Raw genomic sequence first — 23012 nt, forward strand, 5'->3', positions numbered from 1 at the left:
AAAATCCTAACTGGGTAGACCAAATGTTAAATGCTCTTCTTTTATATATATATATATTGAATAATATTTTATTAATTTTCCAGAAAAAAGATTAACAAAACACTAAAAACAAAAAAACAAAATAGAAAAGAAAAATACAAATACAAAAAGAGCACAAAAAACAAAAACGTATAAAGCAATGTATCTTATCTCCCTCACAATGTATATTGGGACCTCCTCGGGTTCCCGTCCCTGCGGTTCTTGTTTACATTTCTAATTAGCAAATTCTATATCAAAATATTCACCTTATAAAAACTTCTTCTTTCCATCTAAATAACATCTTCACATATTCCACAGTTCTATTTACAACTTAATTTCTAATCTAAAATATTACTTTAGCATGTTTTTTTTAAATACAATTTAACATCTTTCCATTCTTCTTCCATCGCTTCTTCTCCCTGGTTGCGGATTTGTCCGGTCATCTCAGCCAGTTCCATTAATTCCATCATCTTCATCTGCCACTCGTCAATCGTTGGTAATGTAGACCTGAAACAAAGAAAGTGACCCATGACCCATACCAGATGCAAATCAGAATACAGGTACTGTCTGCATTGGATTCCGCACTTCCCTGACTGTTGCATTCTAAAATAAAGTAACAAAATGTATTTTAACATCCACCTTTTGAGATCCAGTATGTTTTGAAATGTGTATTTTAAGGAAAAATGACTATCAAAAACATGTATTTAGATACAGTTTGTGCTGATTCCCTCACCCTAAATGCAGTCTAATGCAGAAATGGAGCAGAATTATAACTTAGAGTTCAGACTTATAACTGAACACATATGGAAGCAACATGGACTAAAAATAGATTGATTTGTCCACCCCTCAAGGAATGAAGGGGAAAGAAGTAAAGAAAGAGCATTTTGTGTGTTTTTGAAGGGTATAGGGACTAAAGAATTGTGCTTCACATAAAATCTGGGTTTGATGAGGAATCTGAAGGAAGACAGAGATGACTTAATGAAGCTGGGCGGGGTGACATAAATTTTATTTAGTTCAGGTGCAAGGCTTTCTATGGAATTTAGCAATGACACCTGTGGCTTACAATTAGAGACAAATTTCCTTCCTTCTGCTCATTCAACGCCCATCATGAAACACTCTTTTCCCCTTAGTTCTCTACAACAAAAGGTTAAAAAAGAAAAACTTTTTAAAAAACTTTAGACATGCAAACTTAATATGTAAGTATTGCTTTGCAATGTACATTATTTTCCTATTAATGGGTGTATAATTGCTGCTGTCCCAACAGTTGCCTCATTGTTGTTCTTTTGTCTGACATGTTATTGGTTGACTTGGTGTAAGTTGTTTCATTGTTAGAAGCAGCCTATATGCAATGAAGTTAAAATTATAACCGTGTCTACTCAAAAGTAAACTCCACTGAATTCAGTGGGGCTTATTCCAGATACATAGAATTAAAATGGTAGTTTATTGTTGTTCTTTTCATATCATCTCTTGTTTTAATCTCTTTAGTTATCCATAAGTTCTATCTGTGCTTCTTAGGTAAAGTCTAAGCCTCTTTGTTAATATGGGGAGAAACATCTTTATTTGGATCCATCCCCAAACTAAAACTTCGTTTTCAAATCTTTCCCCATGCTAAGCAGCTAAATCCCAAAACATTTAAAGCATAAATTAGCTTCACCATTATCTTTCAGCTGAGAAACGCATGACCATCTTCTGAATGAAATACACATTTATGAAATAAAATGTTGCAGTAAAAGGGGGCTTGTATGTGGTTAAATAGCATTACAACTGAGCGAAGGCGTGATTAATGCCATCCAGGACACAAAGAGCAAAATATCCGACTGTCCCTCCCTGGGGCCTGAATAACAGAAAGGAGACAGGATGGTAGGTTTAGAAATCCAGCTAGTGAAACAGACTGCAATCCAAACCCCACTGATCTGGGAGCACATTGGACTTCCTTCTGAGTAGAGGGTCAGAGGGTAACATGCTAGAGGATTCGCTACAGGAACTAGAACAACTAGTGTGTTTTACTTCAGAGAAATGTGCATCCCACAGTTTTGCTGTGGAGTTCAGGTGCCTTCCCTTCAGCACTGGCATCTGGCTCACCAATAAACTGCCTTTTTAAACTGCAAAAAAAAGTTAAAAGATGTCCAAAATGTGTTATTTTCTTATGGTTCCGGAAATCACATTTCTGTGTGTTCTGCTGGTAGATGTGCACATTAAGAACGTCAGCTTCAGGGGTGATAAGGGCATATCCAAAGCTGTTTTTCATCTTCTTTTCTGACATCTCTTGCCTGGAAATCCATAGAAGATAATGCCAGAACCAAAATGCATGAATATTACCTTATTAAAAAGTAGCTGGTACTTGCATTTTGAAGGATAGTCTGAGACACTCCATTCAGCTGCTGGGGGAGAAATCCCATTCAACATTACTGAAGGTGTCAGCTGGGAGAGGAAGCATGGCAAACCTCAATTTCTCACTAAATGTTTTCTCTCTGCCCTTATATTTTATATATCCATTTCCTTTTCCCGATTTTAATCCTGGATAATCCAATTATACCAGATAATGTAATTTTAGCAGCACACTTCAGGGTGGGGAAGCCAAATCTTTATAACAATACCTTTATATAACAAATAGTGACCTTTACATTTTGTTTTATAAAACAAAAATCTAGCAGTGAAGCCTTATAAAAAATTATTTATCTAAGATATATTGTGAGAAACAGAAGAAAGTATTAAAAGTTAGAAATACATAATTTTGCCACAGGCTTCATAAAATTCTAGTTTATAACCCATTAGAAGGGAAGAGTTTCATTTTGCCTTCAAATTTTCTCTAGAACTCCAGATATAGATACAGAACAACCGGCTCTGTAGTCATTATTTTGTCATTTCTCCTTTCAATTTCTTTATCTTAATTTTTAGGCAGTCTGAACAAAATTGGTGCTTGCGAGCAACCTCTAGCATCAGCACTAATGTTGCACAAAACGCCAACATTCACTACAGAAAAGTCTCTACCATTATCGCAGGTGAGATCCTGGCTTGGAAAGAAATCTTACCCTGTCTTTTTCCACTGGCCTTCAATCTTCCCTTCAATACTCCAAATAATAAAAATTTCTAGAGTTTCGATTGATTAATTTCTAGAGTTTAGCGCGCACCCCCCCCCAACAATCATAGAATTGTAGAGCTGGAAGGGACTCTGAGGGTCATCCAGTCCAGCCCTCAGGGATGCATGAATGCTGCCCCCAGCCATCCCTGGGTGGGCTCAAACCCCCCCACCTTCCGGTTAACAGCCAGTGCACTGAGCCAGTGCACCTCCAGCTCCCTTAATCAGCAGGCTTATTCAATTAAAAGTAGATTGGAATAGCCAAGTCTTTAATGTCACTGCAAAACAGCCAGAGAGGGATAAGAGATGCTCTGGAAGGATGCAATGTCTGTGGCCTTCTGAGAAATTAGCATGGTAGTTGGAAGGACTGGTAGTCAAAATCAGCTCTGCTTTCTTCACAGGGGCAGAAATAAAATGTTCAAGTGAAAAGGAAAAACAAAACATAGAATGAGTAAAGAAGCAAATGAGTGATCAAACAAACACTTTTTAAATAAAAGAACAGAACAAACAAGGTCTTTAATAACTGAGATGATTTGAATATTGAAACAAACAGAAAATCTTGTGGATGCCTTACATGGGGCAAAACTGATTTTCTAACATCAGAGACCCCTTAGATAATTCGATAAAAGACTTCCACTGGTGCAACGCTCTTCCCCCTGCATGTTGGTGCAAGGAGATGAACCCTGGCTGGTCTTTTTTGAACTGGTATGCAGGTAGGAAGGTGGGTAAAGCTCAGGGCCTTTGTGCTTTGAGACCACTCTCTTTCAGTGCATATGTGGACTATGGCCACACTGAAGCCCCTCTGAGAAGAACCCAAGCAGTGGGAGAACAAAAGGATGCTCTTCTAGAGCTGTCTCCATGCCATTCTGCCCCAGCATCTGCTACTCAGATATATTCTCCCTCTGAATATAGAGGTTTTTTCTATCACAGCTCATGATAGCATCATCTAGCGGCCATCAATGGGCAGGCTTGCAAGTATAGGCTTTTGGTCTGGCAGCATTTCCAGGGAAAGCCATTTATGAAAAACTACTTCTTTGTTAAGCCTTACAGAACTGTGGTGACTCAAACGGGGGCCAACACAACTGCAGGAAACACAATGTCTCCTGGAGAAAGCAGCCTTTGCTCAAATGTAGCAAGTGCAGAGCTGGTGTGCTTGATGCTGGCTTAGTTTATGCTGCACGTGCTTTATGCTACCTTCTTGTGTGTAGAATTGCTCCCTACTTGATGTCTGTGCATGTCCCCAGGAGCACCTTTTAAATGAGAGGAGCCATTGGCCGACAATAGTTAAGCAACATCTTCCTCATAAATAAAAGTACACCGGTCACCTCCACACTTCCAAGAGGCACCTTCTCTTAGTGCATCTTAGAAATCCATGAAAACTTGCTTTGACGTTTTTCATTACTGATACAATTGTTGTTTGCAATGGTGGTAGGAAGCACAACTATAAGTGCCACACACCTCAGTTTCTTAGCAGCAGAACCTGTCTCACCCTGACTGCATCAGAAGAGACTCTACTTGGCCTGCCAGCCAGTCCATCCTTCCAGCGACTGGTATAAGCAACAAACAGGGAGGATCCCTCTAGCAAATAGAGCAAGGCTCCAACACGAAGATGCATAACCAGGAGAATGTGGGGCACCTTTGCTGACCCAAGCATTTACTGTAATCACTTCTGGATTGGGGCCTGAAATACCAAGGGGAAGTGTAGGTCTGCTACACTGCCAAGACCATCACTGATTATGGAGCAAAAAGCAAAGGTCTTAGTTCCCAACGTCCCAACCAAACGGAGAGTGTATTAACTCTGCTCTTAAACTGGCAGATGTTTTGATCATTGAATAATTAATCAATTCAAAGTTTGATTGAATTTTATGTCATTTTTATATATTGATGGAGATGTGTCGGTCTACTTCTCTTCAGAATCAATCCCCCAATGATTAAAAAGGGTGAAAAATAATGACTTCTGCTATCAGCATTGCTACAGGCATAAATACATAATATACATTTTAAATGAATCATATAAAACAAAGAAAAAACAGGATTGGAGTTTGTTTTTTGTTTCATTAGAACCAGCCATAATGTGCCCCATAATGTGCCAAAATAACTGAATTTGAAGCTTTAAGTAATGTACAGCATTGATCAAATATGAGAAACTATCTTTGAAAAAAAATACTAAAAGGTATAGAAAATCAATGTCTGCTGCGAAGTGGATTTTCATGCCTTTAAAGGGTATATTGTCAACCAAGACCAGCCTAAATGCCAGGTTCATAATACCATATACCACGACTGATGGGTTGCCGCCTTCGCCAGGCTCCTCTCCGCCTCTCTCTCGGTCTCTCTCTTGGGGTGACCACCCCCTCCCCTCCGGGGGGGCGTGGATGTTGACCACGCCTCCTGGGGGATCCTGGCCATGTCATCGCCAGCCAGCCAATCGGGTGGCTGGGGGGCGTGACCGGGGCCCGGGGCTTGCCTGCCCCCCCCTTTTGATCCTGGGTATGCCCATGAGACCCATGCTTTCCAGGCATGGGGCAAGTGAATCCATTGGCTGAGTGGTTTAGACCACAGCACCACTGATCAGAAGGTCAGCAGTTCAATCTGCACAACGGAGTGAGCTCCCATTGCTCTGTCCCACGCCAGTCCAAGTAGATAAATAGGTACCGCTGCGACAGGAAGGTAAACAGAGTTTCCCTGCGCTCTGACTTCCGTCACAGTGTCCCATTGCTGGCCACATGACCCAGAAAGCTGCCTGTGGACAAATGCCAGCTGCCTCGGCCTGAAAGCCAGTTGAGAGCTGTACCCTATAGTTGCCTTTGACTGGACTTCACCATCCAGGGGTCCTTTACCTTACCTTTACTTGTTGGCTGAGACGGGTCTGAAAGGTTAGACTGAGAGGCAGTGGCAGGCCCAGGATCACCCAGCGAGCTTTCCAGCCAAGTGGGGATTTGAACCGTGCCCTCCCAGGTCCTAGCATTGCACTCCAACCACTGCACCTGAATGAGTGGTGGAGTTCTCAAATCAAAGTCCCATACATCATGTTCAAAGCAAATGTGAGTGATTTTTCAGTCCCTCTCAGGGCAGGGGGGCATATGGAAAACCCCCAGGGCTGTCAGACCTGGAGGAGAATCAACCCCCCCAGCCCTGAGAACGCAGAGGCCAAAAGGTCTGGGCCTGGGCTGATGAGCAACAACAGAGTAATCATTTGACTGGAAAGGAGAGATCTCCTGAAGAACCAAGTGTCTCGTCAAGAACAAGCAACTCCTAAAATACCTTTATCACTGGCAGCTGTGATCTATGAGGCCAGTTTTTATCAGATCTTCCTTCTGAAGCAGCACTGATCATTGCCACCTCAGATTTAGAGTTCACACTGTGTTGTACCTTCCCTGGATTCTCGTTGGTGTTAACCTGGTGCTGCTGCCTGCCTGTGCCTCTGGGCTATATTTTTATAGACTCAGAACTGTAGAGTTGGAAGGTACCCCAAAGCATGTCCAACACGTCAATCGCAATCGACCAGTCAATCAAGGGATTGATTTTCATCAATTGAAGGGGAGGGGGGGAGAGAGAAGCCCTGCGCACTCTGACAGGCTCCTCAGAAAGAAAGGGCTGCTTTAGAGAGTTTGACTTGAACAGGGAGCTTCTGTTCCCAATGGAAATCTCTTTGGTGTTGTCCCTGCAGGCTCAGCCTACTGGGGGCAACTCACAACCTGCCATCAGGTTCACTCTTGTAAGCCTCACCTGCAGGCCTTTGCGCTATGGTTTCTTGTCAATCCCAGTCCTGCTACAGTTTACTGGCCAGAGAGAGAAGGGGGAGGGAGGGCAGAAGCTGTTGAAGTGTCACTCCTGACTTCCTCTGCTGCTGCTCCCTTCCTGCTAATTTGTATGAAGTTAATTTGAATTTGAATGGTCTGTATGAATTTCTGACCTCATCTGTATGGTAGAGTCACACTGAAGTCTTAATTCTTGTGCTGCAAAAAAGGGAAAAACACTGTAGTTTTTGTTTAATTTAAAAGGAAAATAATTTAGTTGCTCTGTGAATGCCTTTTTGCCTTAATCACTGAGAGATTTGCAGGATGATTATGTCAAATTGTCTTATTTTTCTCGTTTAAGGCAGAAAAAGGAATAATTCAGAATGGCATCCTTTTTCATTTATGCTACTTCACATATTCAAATGCAGCACCTTCCAAACAGAATCAAGAAAACGAGCTGTGATGATGAATCACATTTGAAAACCATGTATACACAAAATCTATTTTGCATTATGTTATTCTAAACACACTTTGACAGGCTCTTAAATAAGTATTCTTCTGAAAGGAAAGTATGTTGCATATGGGTGCCAGTTCATTTTCCACATGTTAAATTCTCCTTACCAAAATATATCTATGGGAAAGATATACAGAGCAATCCTATAGAAAGATCCACCAGACTCAGAGGGGCTGGGATCCAGCAGATCTCTAGTTGAGTGAGGAGGTTTCTGACTATGCCAGCTTAACTCCCTCATCCTGAGGGTGGAAGGCAGAGCAAGAGGGAAATGTTCAGAACAGGAAAGTGAAGAGGCTAAAAGGAGTGGGTGGGAGCTCCTCTGAAGCCCCCAGCCCAGGCTGTTGAGCAATGGAAGGAAGGAGTAAAAGTTGGCAGGCAGGCGAAGTCAGGATAGCAGGACAGAGAAAAGCATTTGGAAAACAAGCTGGAAGGAGTTGCTGGAAAGAAAACCACACAAGAGCACACAGGTGAGAACTTCTGAGAGCTCTGAAGTGAGAACTCTGCAAATATCAGACAGCAGCACTGGGGATTTACAAGGAGAGGCTTCAGGAGTGAACTACCGTCTTTCCCCTTTTTTAAGACACCGTCTTATAACTTTTTTTCCTCAAAAAAACACAGGGTGGCTTACTTTCGGTGGGATGTCTTATTTTTTTTATTACCGGTACAGTTTTTACAGCTCAGGGCGCTGGCTCAGGGCGCTGCTCGGTTCTCTTGAGTGCTCGGCGCTGCAGCAGCCACTGGTTCCGGGTGGCAGGGCAGCAGGCATCCTAGGCCGGGCCAGGCAGAGGCCGCTGGCTCAGGCGCTCCGCCTGCCGCTGCAGGGCGCTCCAAGCTCCTTGGCCAAGCCAGGCAAGGAAGAAGCAGTGAGCCCAGCGGTGGCGACAAGCACAGAAGCGGCAGGGCGGCGATGGACGAGAAGGCGGAGCGCGGGGATGCAGCCAGCAAGGCGGGAGCGCGATCAGCTGTTAAGCGGAGCTCTTGGAGCGCCACTTCAGAGCTGATCGCGCTCCTGCAGTGCCAGCTGCATGGAGTGACTCTGTGAGTGGAGGTGCCTGTGGGGGTTGGTTTCCGCGGAGCGGAAGTATGGCTTATTTTGGGGGTATGTCTTATATTTCTCAAATGCTTAAAAACCCTGCCATGGCTTACTTTCTGACTACGTATTAAAAAAGGGGAAACAGGGTACCTTCACTGCAACCCTTCCAAAGAAACAATTTCTTAAGAAGTTAGTGACCAGGCTAGTCTACTTCTTTTCACTGCCCGATAACTGATGGAAGAGTCTCCTTCCCCCTTGGACCTTCATGCTCTGCCTTCATAAAGATGCCCTAGGAAGGTCATAAACAGACGGTTATTAGCAGATTCCCCACAAGCATACCCAGCTGGCCACTACAAAAAGGATTGGATTGTTGCCTCAATTTTAGGGTAAAGGGCACAGAATACTGACAAATTGACTAATTTGGCATGTGAAAAGCTAAATTTATCCTGTTTGAAAGTTTTTTATGGTCAGAGTAAAAATTAATTACAGTAATAAAAAGAAGTATTAAGTGTTTTCCTCTTCCAATTTTCAGTGAAGAAGCTAAAGTGTTTGATGCACTTGTTATCTGTAAAGTAAGAAACTTATATGTTTAAAGTATAGATCATACATTTCATTTCTTCTTGTATTTTATGAAGGAACCCAAACAGAAGAAAAGAGTTAAACACTCTTTAAAAACAACAACCTAATGTGGATTTTGAAACTAAGCCAAGTTAAGAGGAAATCTTCGTTGTGTGTTCAGACCTTTAAACTTCCCCCTTAAATAAGGGGGTGTGTTTAGACCTTTAAACTTCCCCCTCAAATTTTTGGTTTGGTTTTTGCCAGAATTTAGGCCACAACTTTATTGATTACAGCAAGTGAGTGGTTGCATAGGCTCTGCTTCGACTAGCTCCCTGCACCCTTGCAGGAAGCACTGACCCAGAGCTCTATCATAGGTCAGCCAAAGGTGAACACCTGGAGTGGCAGAAAGTCAGGAACATGCTATGTCCACCACCCAGATGTCCCCCTGGACTCAGGCACGGGCACAACCCCTCGCAGGGTTGACCAAACCATTGAGTCCCTGGATTATTTTAATGGAATACCCTTCACATAGGGATGGCGAGAGCGTTCCCCCACCCCTATCACCTGAACCAGAGCCTATCCGCAACCTTACAAGTTGTGATGATTTGCTATACGGCAGGCGAAACCCAAATGGCACCAGCCAATCCGCTAAGTGGGGAAAATTCCTGCCGTGTCCTGTACCAATGACAGATGACACATGATGGCGTTGCAAGGTCAAGCGCGCATGCCCAAAATATAGGGAGAGGTGGGTGGGTGTTCCGATGCACTGACCAAGAGAGAAATCAGTCCTCCCTAACAAGAGGGCAAGCCAATACCTTGCAGTGTGATTTCCAGGTACATTCGGATGCTGCTGGCTATCTCGGTTTTGGCCTTTATTTTAGAGGTCGCTGGTGTGCTCAGCGATGGCCTGAGCACTGGCAGGGTACAGCTGTTACTCATGACTTAACATTTCTTGAGTTTTCCCCCATAGTACTGGCAGTGCACATCTGGACCAAGGAGTTCAAGGACCGGTGGGTCTGTTTCTGGTCCGATAACCAGGCTGTGGTGAGCGTTTTGGCAAAGCAGTCATCCCGCTCCAGCTGAGTCTCTGTCCTCTTCCGCACCTTTGTGCTGTGATGCCTCAAGTTTAAACAATAAATTTGTGGCCTAAATGCTGCCAAAATAAACAAATCAAAAAATTGAGTCTTGTCTGAATTTATTTGGGGGTGGTTAAAAGGTCTACACACACAAATTGGGTCCTCCCTAACAAGAGGGCATGTGTTGCGGTGTGGCCTGGGAACCAGACCCTGTGTTGTGGGTGGGAACGTTTGGATGGCCACAACACCCAATTGGAGGTCTCTCGATTCTGGGTGCAATCAGACCAATGGGATGCCAGCTAAATTCTATCGAGGGACCTCTATATAAGCCCATGTACATGTCCCCGAGCTTCCTCTTTGGGGCTAGTGCATCAGAACACCCACCCACCTCTCCCTATATTTTGGGCTTGCACACATGACCTTGTTATGCCGTCATGTGTCATCTATTGTTGGGACAGGGGCTCGGCAGGAATTTTCCCCACTTGGCTGATTAGCTGGTGCCATTTGAGTTTCACCTGCTGCATAGCAAATAATCACAACTTGTAAGGTTGCAGATAGGCTCTGGTTCAGGTGATAGGGGTGGCAGAGCGGTCTGGCCATCCCTATGCAATGGGTATTCCATTAAAGGAATCCAGGGACTCTTGGCTGATCAACCCTGAGAGGGGTTGTGCCCTGACCCAGAGTCCAGGGGGACATCTGGCTGGTCAACTGGCTTGACCCCACTTTCCACTGTGCCGGGTGTTCACCCTTGGCTGACCTATGGTGTGCCCTGGGTCAGCGCTGCCTGCAACGGTGCAGGGAGCTAGTCGAACCAGAGCCTTTGCAATCACTCACTTGATTGTAATCAATAAAGCTGTGGCCTAAATTCTGCCAAAAAAAAAACCCAAAACTTTGAGTCTTGTCTTGTTTATTTGGGGGGTGGTTAAAGGGTCCACACACGCAAAGCTCAGGGTCACGTGCATTGGCATATATAGGTCCCTTGAGCCAATTGGCTAGCATCCCATTGGTCAGATTAAACCCAGCAACAAGGGTTTAATCATACCCACCCACAACACAAGGGTTTGGTTGCCAGGTCTCACCGCAACACGTGCCCTCGTTGAGGGAGGACCCGATTTAACACAAGGTAGATAAAATTCCAGTGTGTGTTTTCTCCTACCAAGCCCCAGGCTTAATAGCTGGAAATTCCTGTAGAGCAGAGGACTGTGAGTTGAAAATAATTGTAGAAATGGTTCTGGGCTTTTTGAAATCTCAGTAGAAAGCCAAATCTCTTTCAGCAATTTACTGACATCTCCAAAATGTTCTTTCCATCGATCTTTTTCTTCCCCAGGATTTTCTTCCTCTTGTTATCTAAGTACCAATTCTCTGGGGGTAACTTGGGCTTACATTTCATCTACCCTAGATTTCATCTGTATGCCCCCCTCATTAGGGATCAAGCTAATGTTTACTTTCTGCTTTTTCTTAGCTCATTATAAAAGCAATATTTCCAAAAGCCTGAACGCTCTCAGCTGGAATACAGCATTCAATCTTTAGAAGCAGAGTTTGAAGATGAAGGGAGGGGGAGAGAGAGAAACGTACTTTTCAAATCTGCAAATCAAATGCTTGACTTGCTGGGCTGAACATGCACATTCAGATGTGCAACAATCACTTGCAAAGTACCAGTAACTTGATTATTTTTTTCTGTTTCAACCACCATACTAGCAAAGTTCTTCTTCTTCTTTGGTAATCATTCGTAGCCGAGTAAGATTTTCTTCCATGAACACGGTCTTAACAATGAGTCCGTAAGTGACTGTGGAGGCCAATTCTGTAACCAGACGTCCTTCCACTTTGGGGACATAGGTTTCTGGGTGGGAGTTGGTCATGATAAGGGTTTGCCAAGCATGCCTTCCTTTTGTCTTGAGTTTCTCCCTTTCTCCCTTTCGTCCTGAGTTTGAGTGCCTTCAAAACCTATGACACCTTTGGTAAGGGCTGTTCTCCAACTGGAGCACTCACAGGCCAGTGTTTCCCAGTTGTTGGTGTTTATACTACGTTTTTAAGATTTGCCTTGAGAGAGTTTTTGAACCTCTCTTGTTTACCACCAGCATTACGCTTTCCATTTTTAACTTTGGAGGAGTAGTAATTGCATACCATCCAACTTTTTCAAGTCCTAAACTGGAATCCACATCTTCACACCCACCTAGCATTTGCAGAAATCACAAGTGTTCTAAGTGGAGTAAATGTGTGTGGATGGGCAAATAGGAACTTGAGTACTCAAAAAAATCTGTGATAATACCATGGTGAACATCCCTGAGGGTTACAAGTACAGTGGTACCTCGGTTTATGAACACAATTGGTTCCGGAAATCTGTTCATAAACTGAAGCGTTCATAAACTGAAGCGAACTTTCGCATTGAAAGTAATGGAAAGTGAATTAATCTGTTCCAGATGGGTCCGCAGCGTTCATAAACCGAAAATTCATAAACCGAGGTTCCACTGTAGCTAGAAGTGTAGGAGGAAGCATCTGGAACCCAAGAGAAGCCAGTTTCCATAAAAAAGAATCTTGAGAAAAGAAGACTTGGAAGGGGGGGGGGATGACAATAGTTTTCAAGTATTTTGCAGGATGATTTTTTAAAAAAACTGAAGTAAGGAGATAATTTTGAACTCATTAAAGAAGTGTCATAAAATGACTGCCAAGCCTAACAGCAGTAGCTATGCATTTTCAACAGCAGTAGCTATGCATTTTCAACAGCAGTAGCTATGCATTTTAAACAAAGATCTATTGAAGTGGTTGAATGTGGCTGAGGGATTCTCCACACTTCTGGTCACCCTGTGATTTCTAGGCATGGGTCTGAGAGGAAAACCCACTGCTTACTGCTGAATTGGAACAAATGTGAATGAGGTTTCCTGTGGAGAGATTTTTGCTCCAGTCCACAGCAGGTCTTCCCAGGGAAAGCAGTGGGGCAAAAGGAAAATCTCTCGGACCTGCGCCTAGAAATCATGGGACAAAGTTTGGATGAGCTTTCAGTTGCAGTGGATTTACTCTGAGTAAAACATAAACAGGAAGTTAAAGCACATAAGAGAAAAACGGCAGCATCTCAGTGGATGTGGCATTACAACATTATTGAAAATGGAATGTGTCTAAATGACCATGACATTAATAAAGAAATGCTGGAAAAGCAGGGATCCCAGTTATACTTTCACCACTCTTTGTCTGTGCAATGCGTTTCCCTGGAATTTTTTTTTTTTTGATGAGTCTAGATCTATCCCACTGCTTTTAGATGTTCTGTTCTCTAGTCCTGGAAGACCTGCTCACTGCCTTGCAGTCCTTCCCCCACCTAGCCTGGGAGGGCAGGGCCCAGACTGATTCCAGCTACAGAAGCTGAGGCTGCTGGAAAGTCTCTTGGGCAGAGGGGACTTTGACAAACCAAGGTTTTTTTTGTTGCTACCAAAACTATAACAACAACAGAAAGCAAAGTGGTTGGAAACTTAAACTCCATCCACCAAGCAGCAAATTACTTCATGAGGAAATTATAGTGATTTGCATTCTCGCAGAGCAGAGCTGTTAATTGAAATAAATTAGCAGAAAATTAAAATAGGTTCCAGCGAGAGTCTTCCTGTGTTATATTGCTCTCCATTTGGCTTACCACATACAAAGGTCTCAGCATTCTTCTCAAGAACTAATGACAGGCCAAGCAATTGTCAAAATTCTCCCAATAGGGAACTCTCCCCCGCCCCCAAGTTAACTGACACTTCTCTCATGGGCAGCGTGGCACTGAGCAAACCTATTGGTAACAAGCATCTTTTCTTTCCAGGGACAGCATTTGTCTTCCCCTACGCACACTTAATGGCACATATCTGTGAACTGTATGTAAGCATCAGAGCAGCTGTTTCTGAACTAATTGTCACTGGCCCAGTTTGCATGAAGATAAGATGTCACTACAGCTAGGGCCGGCACAAGACTCTCTGCCGCCTGAAGCAGAGTTGTTCGTGCATCACCCGTGCACAATGACCACCACCTCCTGCATCCTGCTAGCCCCCCCCCCACTGATGCACTGCAGTGCCTCACTCTAACAAAGAACTCTGCAAAATGGGGGGCTCTTCCAAAATGCCTACTCTGCTGCTGCTTTTCCATAGCAATAGAAGCAACTATTTAAAGCTTAACAGCAGCAAACTGTTGAACATTCAAAGTGTAACACTTTACCACAGTTAAAGTTAAGCCACAGTGAGGCAGCAATTGCTCCCTGTTCTTCATTAGAAGTCAGGTGTGTTCCTTCTGGTTCAATTAAGAGTATGAACAATCCTTATATATTATATGCAGCATTATTTCTATTATTCCAAGCAGAATTATACATGTCATCATACGTCTAATATTATTTGTATTTGTTATGTATTTAGACTCTGAATTTACTAAAGAAACCAGCCCTTGAACAGATACAGACAACAATGCATATATATATATATATATATATATATATATATATATATATATATATATAGTGTGTGTGTAGGCATTGTGCATGCGGATGAAACAGCCTTTCTGCATACCCACTGAACTGAATTGAAACAAATTTGGGCAGAACATACCTTCCCATCAGGGAGGGATCTGGCATAAAAAATTATCAAAAAACCACATCTTTCACACCTAAAATAATGATTAAACACACAAAAAAGTGGCGCCCAAATTAGACGTCGCCACCAGAAGCTCTGAAGACTCCAGCAGCTGCGCTGCCAGATGACATCACAAAATTCCACAGCAACCAACTGAAAACAGTCCTTTTGCAGCAACAAGGCCCAGCTTTTTCAATAAACAAAGCATATTTTGTAGAGAGCAAAGCATATTGCATTGGTTTCGGTGATAGAAATACGTGTGTGTTTTAAATCTCTGCCGCTGAATGAAACCCCTAGGACTTGGAAGGGCTTAACTTTTGGATTGTGCCCGTAGAAGTTGTTTTTGACACAGCCTGTTGTATTGCTGAAGCAGGAAATGGTCCATTTTGGTGCTTGAAACACAGAAGAAGGGAGACTACCTGAAGTTGTTAGGGTTTTTTTTTTTTTTTTTGCCACATAGCTTTTTCACTGTGTGTATGCACCTTAGGAAACTGGCTGGCTGTGTGTAATCAATGCATGGGAGGAAGACCATACCATCTGCATGCATAACGTCCCTTGCCAGCTTCCTACGAACACCAGCAACAATGTGCTGTATGAGAAGTAAAGACTATGCATAAGACCAGCACACACAGCAAACCCAGCATGGTACAATTGTTTTCGGGGCGGGTGAGGATGCTCTCAAGCTTACGACAACTCACACAAAAGCAAATTTTGTGCGAGTGCTGCTTTAGCCCTGGCTGTCAGTATTTCTGCCGTAAAAAGGACTCCCTGTTCATAGTTCCATGGAAGTGCCTCTCATGTGAAAAGATGGCCCTCTGGGGATGCCTTTCACCCATCTTTTGCCATCACTGCATTAGTGCGTTTGGCATCCTTTTTTTGCAAGCATTTCCCGCATCTGAGCCGGTGCCGCTCTGCCCATGTCTGGGCACCGGAAGTCGCTTCATGCATGTCTGGACATGCGTAGAAGCGACTTCTGGTGCCGCGCCGCTGCAATCCCTTATTTTTCTACCCGGAACTTGGCAGCTATGAAGAAATATCAACAACCTCAGATATGCTGATGACACAACCTTGATGGCAGAAAGTGAGGAGGAATTAAAGAACCTTTTAATGAGGGTGAAAGAAGAGAGCGCAAAATATGGTCTGAAGCTCAACATTAAAAAACCAAGATCATGGCCACTGGTCCCATCACCTCCTGGCAAATAGAAGGGGAAGAAATGGAGGCAGTGAGAGATTTTACTTTCTTGGGTTCCATGATCACTGCAGATGGTGACAGCAGTCACAAAATTAAAGACACCTGCTTCTTGGGAGAAAAGCAATGGCAAACCTAGACAGCATCTTCAAAAGCAGAGACATTACCTTGCTGACATAGGTCCGTATAGTTAAAGCTATGGTTTTCCTAGTACAGTGGTACCTCGACATCCGAATGCCTCGACTTCCGAAGGTTTTGTGGTGCCTGTCAGAGGCTCAAATGCCAGTACTCTTTCCTTGGGGTGTTAAGCCGAGGCACCAGGCTGCATTTGGCTAAATGCCTTTTGTCCAATTTGATATTTGTATCCTGCCCAAGTCTGCTTTATAGTAAGTAATAAAATGAGGAGGAATGAATTGTGGGGTCGTGTGTGATTTGATCCTTACCATTAATCAGCTTCCTATGTCTGCATGCCCTAGGAATGCAGAAGTCCATCATCCCATGTCGCTGATTAAAGGAGTCTGGCATCCAGACTGAACTTCACCTTTGATGAGAACTGAATTTGTATGCAGATTTGCTCCCTCCCCACAGCCCAGAATAACCAGCACTGCATGTTCTGCTGGATAATAAGCAGAGGTATGAGAATACTTTAAGTTCTTATTGCATTAAAAGTTTTAAGACTGGATCAGCTCAACTGTACTGAATACTGACAGCATTAACGGACACCAAGTGAACAAACCCATCTCCTGTTTCATTAAAGCATTAACTTTTCCAATTAAAGTTCAGCTTTTTAAAAGTCAATTTACATAGGCATCATCCTAAAACAAATAGAAATGCAATTTATCACTATTTCAGCTTTCTGAAACATTATCATGATGAACTTATTCACTGTCACAGTTACTGAAGTAGAACTTAGATAAAGAATTTGATTAGATAAGAAAATGGAGAGAAGCTTAACATTTTACAAACCACAGCAAAGGTGTTTGACCTACTTGAAATGCTGTATTTGCTGGCTCTTTCGTTTCTTGATGAGGCAGCCTGTGAAATGAAGCCTCCTAGTACCTGCAGTGATTGACGTTTCCCAAGGCTGGCTGCTACATTCATCTCTTCATGAGGCATCATATGGAAAGAAGCCTCCTAGAACTTGTAGTGATTGTCAATTCTCAGAGCTGCAACAGGCATTTGATCCTCATCCTGACAGCAGCATGGCGCTTCATTGTTTATTTATTTTATTTCATTGCTAGGGAAAACAAGGAAAGCTGTGTCCCATATCTTTTCCTTCCTTGTTGTCTTCTTTGCACTCACCGGCAGGTGGAGAATAGAAACATTATTCCCCATAAGGAAGATCCTGCCTGGCATAGAGATGTTAATGCATTGTCATCTGCTTTGCATAACTTGGCTCTGGCCTCCTCAAGCTGGATTCAGATGCAATGGTATGACACACCATCTTCGCCATCTGTTAGCATACAGAGATAATATACCAAATTTCCTGCCTAAATTTCACAAATGAAATCCTTACTCTGTTTGCTTTGAACACATCTCCATACACATCTGAAATCTACTTTCAGGGAGGAAGCCCTTCCACAACATCAAGATTTAGGTACTTTATCTCTACTAGAAGACAAGGTTGCCCTACTAGAAGACAAGGTCCAGCAGCTTCAGGCCCATGTACGGTATCTACGCTCCAGGGAATTAAAGAGCTGGAACTTTTCTTGAATGCAGCAGATCACACTGTCTGCACCAAGGAGGAGCAGGGGACATCCCTGAGGTGGACAGACTCCATTTGAAGATTTCTCCCTCATCACAGTTGATCAGGAATATGAAGATGATCAGCAAATCAGTCCTCCGAGAATATGCAGGTAACCTTGGAAGGGACAGCACATGGAAGAATCCCAACCAAGCCTATGAGGAGGCGTGTAGTGGTGATAGGGGATTCCCTACTGAGGGGTACAGAAGCAGTGATCTGTGGGCCTGACAAGATGTCTTGAGAGGTGTGGTGTCTCCCCGGGGCCAAGATCAAAGATGTAACAGAATGGCTGCAAGGAATCATAAAACCCACCAACAAATACCCCCTCCTTTTGGTTCATGTGGGAACCAATGACACTGCAAGCCATAGCCTCCAGAAGATCAAAAGTGATTATGAGGCTCTGGGCAGGAAGTTTAAGCAATTAAAAACACAAATTGTCATCTCATCTGTCCTCCCAGTTGAACAACATAGCCCAGGGAGAGAGGGAAAAATAGGGGAAGTGAACAACTGGCTTCGCAAATGGTGCAAACAGGAACGGTTTGGATTCTTAGATCACAGTCTGCAGTTTCTTGAAGATGGACTTCTGGCAAGTGATGGACTGCACCTCACAAAGGTTGGGAGGAATGTTTTTGCCATGAAACTCAAAAACCTCATCAGGAGGGCTTTAAACTGACTTATGTGGAGGAGGGAGACAGTGGTCCTGAAGGTAGGAGTCTATCAAGTTCTGAAGATGATCATCCAAATGTCAAGGACCAAATGGAGCAAACAGCACGCAGACCTAGTGGTGGGAGGAAATATCCTTAAATAAGAGACATGGAGATCAATGGTCTTCAGTGTCTGTATACTAATGCACAGAGCATGGGAAATAAACAAGATGAACTTGAGCTCTTAGTATAGCAAACTAAATACGACATAATAGGCATCACTGAAACCTGGTGGGTTGAGTCTCATGATTGGAATGTAGTAATAGAGGGACACAATCTATTTCAGAGAAATAGATCAAACAGGAAAGGAGGAGCAGTAGCGTTATATGTCAGGGATGTGTATACAGGGATGTGGCTGCTATGCCTAGGACAATTCAAGAAAGCAGAATGATGCATATGCTATGGTAATATATCAATAGAATCATAGAATTGTAGTCGGAAGGAACCAGAAGAGTCATCTAGTCAAACCCCCTGCATTGCAGGAATTTTTTCCCTAGGTGGGGCTTGAACCCACGACATGGTTGAAATATTATGCTGATATGCAGCAATGCCTCGGAGCCGCCGTGGCTGCGGCCGTGCCTTGCCCGCCCTGCCACCCCCTCTCGCCTGCCCGACCCTCGCGTCCTCTCCAGCCAAGCAGGGTAGCCGCCGACGCTGCCAGCCCCAGAAGCACAAGGTGGCCGCTGCCACTGCCGCCGCGATGTCGTCGGGCCTGCTGGCCCTGTAGCCCCGCCCATGTTCCCACTTTGTGGCCCCTCCCCTCCCATGCCTTGAACGACCATGGCTTGCCTCTCCCCTCCAGTTTTGATCCTGGGTACGCCTCTGTAAATGAATCTCAAGTTCTATTTCCCCACATTTTTCTGGCAAAGTGGAGTCTGTGAACATGTGGTAGCAAAGAGACTTCCCACATCTAATTTCTTCTGTTCCCTCAACAAAGGGATGTCCTTAGGTTGCAAAACTCCTGCTGGTGCCTCCCCCCCTTTTTCCTTTGTTAAACATGGTGATATTAGCATTCAGGGAATACTGGCTGGCTGATGGCTCCAGCAAAGTAACGGGCTGCCTCACAATTCTTGTGGAGCCTTGTTTTCTGGAAAGTACACAACATGAAGAACAAATTGGTTTTGAAGGGGAGTGGGTGGGCTTCAAATGGGAAGCTTGGTGTATATTTGAATATATTAAAGTCTTATCCGTTTTCTTGGGGTGATCTCCGAGAAAGGCTGAGCTGTGAATAATGCATCTGTCATCTTCACTATCAGAGGGCACTTTCCAGATGAAGAGGGCACTGGCAAGGACAAGGAGAAGGTGGTCCCCACAAGGCTTTCTCTTTGATCTCCTTGGGGAGGATATTTTTCAGAAAGGGGGTGGGCAGCCAGCCCACACAGCACAGCCTTTCCCAAAGTTACGGTAGGTCTCTCTCTCTCTCTCTCTCTCTCTCTCACACACACACACACACACACAGAGAGAGAGAGAGAGAGAGAGAGAGAGAGAAGAGAGGCTGATTTAGGACAGCACTGGGCATTGAACCCACAGGGTGCTGCAACTATGAAATAGTCCGCATGAATTGAGCAGAACAGAAGGCGAGAGGCCTCTGTGGCCTCGCACAGGGCACCACTGAAATTTGAAAAACCAAAGTCCATCCCTGTGCGCGCGCGCACACACACACCTTTTCAAAGTGAGGGAGCCACCAAGAACACACAGCACAGTCATTCCTAAATTCCTGTGTAGCCTAGAACTCTCTAATTTCTCTTCATGCAGAGAACTTTTAGGCAGGGGGCAGGCTGTCAGGAGTATGGGCAGGAGTCAGGCTCTGGGGCCTGTAGTGCTTTGCAGGACTGGGGCCTGCCTCAGCTTGTGCTGGAGAAGCAAGGAGTGGCCACACAGGTGAAGACCTCAGCTTGTGCTGGAGAGGCAAGGAGTGGTCACTCAGGTGTCGCCACTTGATACCTCACTGCACCTGGTGGCAGGAGCTGGGAGGGATAAAAGCCCAGCATTTCCCTCCAGCTCTTTGCCACAGCAATGCTATCCCTGCCTGGTTGCATCTGGCCTCTTGCTCCTGGAACCCTTGCCTTGTCGACGCCTTGCTCCTCGACCCTTGGACCTTCGCCTTGCTTCCTGTTCCTTGGACCTTCGCCTTGCTTCTTGTTCCTTGATCCTTCGCCTTGCTCCTTGCTCCTGGGACCCTTGCTTTGCCTTCGCCTTGCTCCTCGACCCTTGGACCTTCGCCTTGATTCTTGCTCCTTGGACCCTTGCCTTGCCGACGTCTTGATTCTTGCTCCTTGGACCCTTGCCTTGCCGACGTCTTGATTCTTGCTCCGTGGACCCTTGCCTTGCCGACGTCTTGATTCTTGCTCCTTGGACCCTTGCCTTGCCGACGTCTTGATTCTTCCTCCGTGGACCCTTGCCTTGCCAACGTCTTGATCCTTGCTCCGTGGACCCTTGCCTTGCCAACGTCTTGATCCTTGCTCCGTGGACCCTTGCCTTGCCGACGCCTTGATCCTTGCTCCTTGGACCCATGCCTTGCCGACGCCTTGATTCTTGCTCCGTGGACCCTTGCCTTGCCAATGCCTTGATTCTTGCTCCGTGGATCCTTGCCTTGCCGACATCTTGATCCTCGACCCTTGGACCTTCGCCTTGCTTCTTGTTCCTTGGACCTTCGCCTTGCTTCTTGTTCCTTGAGCCTTCGCCTTGCTCCTTGCTCCTTGGACCTTCGCCTTGCCGACGCCTTGCTCCTTGACCCTGCGACTGCCTGCTGCTGGACCCTCAGCCCTGCACCTGTTCCTGCTTCTACACCACCATCTTGCCTCTGGTCCTGACGCCCGCCGACCGGACCATGACACAGGCTAACTCAGCCTCTTCCTCCCACCAGGAGCACTGGGAGTGTTTGTGTGACACACTTACACACTGCAGCCAACACATGAATGTGTCAAGACACACTTCGGGAAGTTCTGTTCTAGCATGTCAGCAGGGGCGTAGCAATGGGGGCGGGGCGATGGAGGCCTTTAATAAGGAGGGAGGGAGGGCACTATTGGGATCCACATCAGCTGTGCGGCTCCCTTTGACAGGGGAGAGAGAGAGAAGCAGGGCAGGAGCATCACAGAGGAAGGGAGGGAGGGAGGGAGGGAGGGAGGGAGGGAGGGAGGGAGGGAAAGAGTACACACACACACAGAGAGAGAGAGAGAGAGAGAGAGAGAGAGAGAGAGAGAGAGAGAGAGAGAGAGAGAGAGAGAGAGAGAGAGAGAGAGAGAAGATGGCTCCTCAGATCTGTGCAAACTAATATAAAAATATAGTTTGACTTTTCTCACTTGTTTAGTTACTTGTCCATCTAGTAACTATTTGGATCTGTCATGATGATATCCAAACATAATTACTGTATCTGTGAAATAAATATCCATTTATTTATTTCAGAAACTTAAATGACTTTGGAGGGTGGTAAATCACTGCCAGTTTTTGATGCTTGTTGGTAGATCACAGCCAATGTTCCTGGTTTAGGAGAGAGAACTTGCCGTTGAAGAAGCGATGCTGGTTATTCTTCAAGAAGAGTAGCTCTTCTATATGCTTGATCGTTCTAGCTTTAATGTTTCCACCAGTTTTATTAGAACAGATATTCAACTAACTAGCCAATAATTTCTCACAGATACCCCACCCTGGATCCTTAAAAAAAAAAAAAAGATGTTGTGTTGGATACTTTCCAGTCCTCAAGTGTGGAGGCTGATCTAAGGGACAAGTGACATACCGGTATTTCTGTTAAAAGATCACCAATTTCACATCTGAGTTGTTTGAGAACTCTCGGCTGGATGCCATCCGGACCGGGCAATTTGTCCATTTTATTTATTTATTTTCTATTCGGCCTAGAAGTCCATCTCCCCTCGCTGCTATCTACCTCATCACCTCAGATGCCCTTCCTTCAAAAGCTAATTCAGGCACAGGGATCTGTGAAGACAGATATAAGGCTTCCTTCAGCTTCTCTGCCATCTCCTGTCCTGATCTTTCAGCTCTTTCTCTCTATTTGCAGATAGGTTTGTTTATTTATTCCTGTTCATTTCTATCCTGCATTTCCTCCCAATGGAATCCCAGGGCAGTTAGCAGTACAAATTGCAATAACTACTGTACAAACATTTCACTAGTTAAAACTTTTCTTTCATATCTGGCTCTCCACACTTCAACATAAACCCATGCTTATTTTCCCTTTGCTTTTTTTTTTTTAAAAAGTATCTCTTTCCCTCTCTGGGTTTCCTCTTCTTCCCCATTTGTAGTTCTCTGCAGTCTTATCTTAGAGATAGTATCATTTTTTCCCCAGAATATATTTTTGCCTGCAGATATTTTTACCTCCTCTCTACAGATGCTGACTCAAAAATACTTGGTAACTCTGCAAGCCTTCATTGTGGTGAAAGAATCCTCTGGTGCCATTGCAGGAACATTCGTTTTAACTCTTTTTAAAAACAAAAATCAAGTTACTAGCAATATAAACAGCAACATTAATAATGGTGTCTCGTCTACCTCACTCTGTAGGAAAAGATTAAATGGGTCTAGACAGACTGATAACGTTTCTCCTTCAAGATCTTACCGGCTTCTTGGGATTGGTAGGACCATAGAGTTTTCCATAGACAAGAGACTAAGAGGAGGACAGATGTCCATTGCTGTATGATATGTACAAAATCAGTATATGAAAATCACAGCCGTCCTGGGAGAATTCTGATCCTGGGACTTTTGAAGCATACAATTATGCACATCTAATTAGCTTAGCTGTTGATGACAATTAATAGATATACTTTTACTA

At 44.4% G+C, this 23012-nt stretch overlaps 1 long non-coding RNA gene across 1 annotated transcript; it reads left to right on the forward strand.

Moving 5' to 3' along the window:
• Positions 1–370: 370 nt before the first annotated feature.
• Positions 371–21805, forward strand: LOC132591955 (uncharacterized). Its single transcript, XR_009557412.2, has 4 exons — positions 371–578; positions 2917–3020; positions 16264–16420; positions 21641–21805. It is a non-coding gene; the product is annotated as an uncharacterized LOC132591955 (long non-coding RNA).
• The last annotated feature ends 1207 nt before the right edge of the window (positions 21806–23012 follow it).

This window comes from Zootoca vivipara, chromosome 4, assembly GCF_965207765.1.
Source record: "Zootoca vivipara chromosome 4, rZooViv2.hap1.1, whole genome shotgun sequence".
NCBI classification, from domain to species: Eukaryota; Metazoa; Chordata; class Lepidosauria; order Squamata; family Lacertidae; genus Zootoca; species Zootoca vivipara.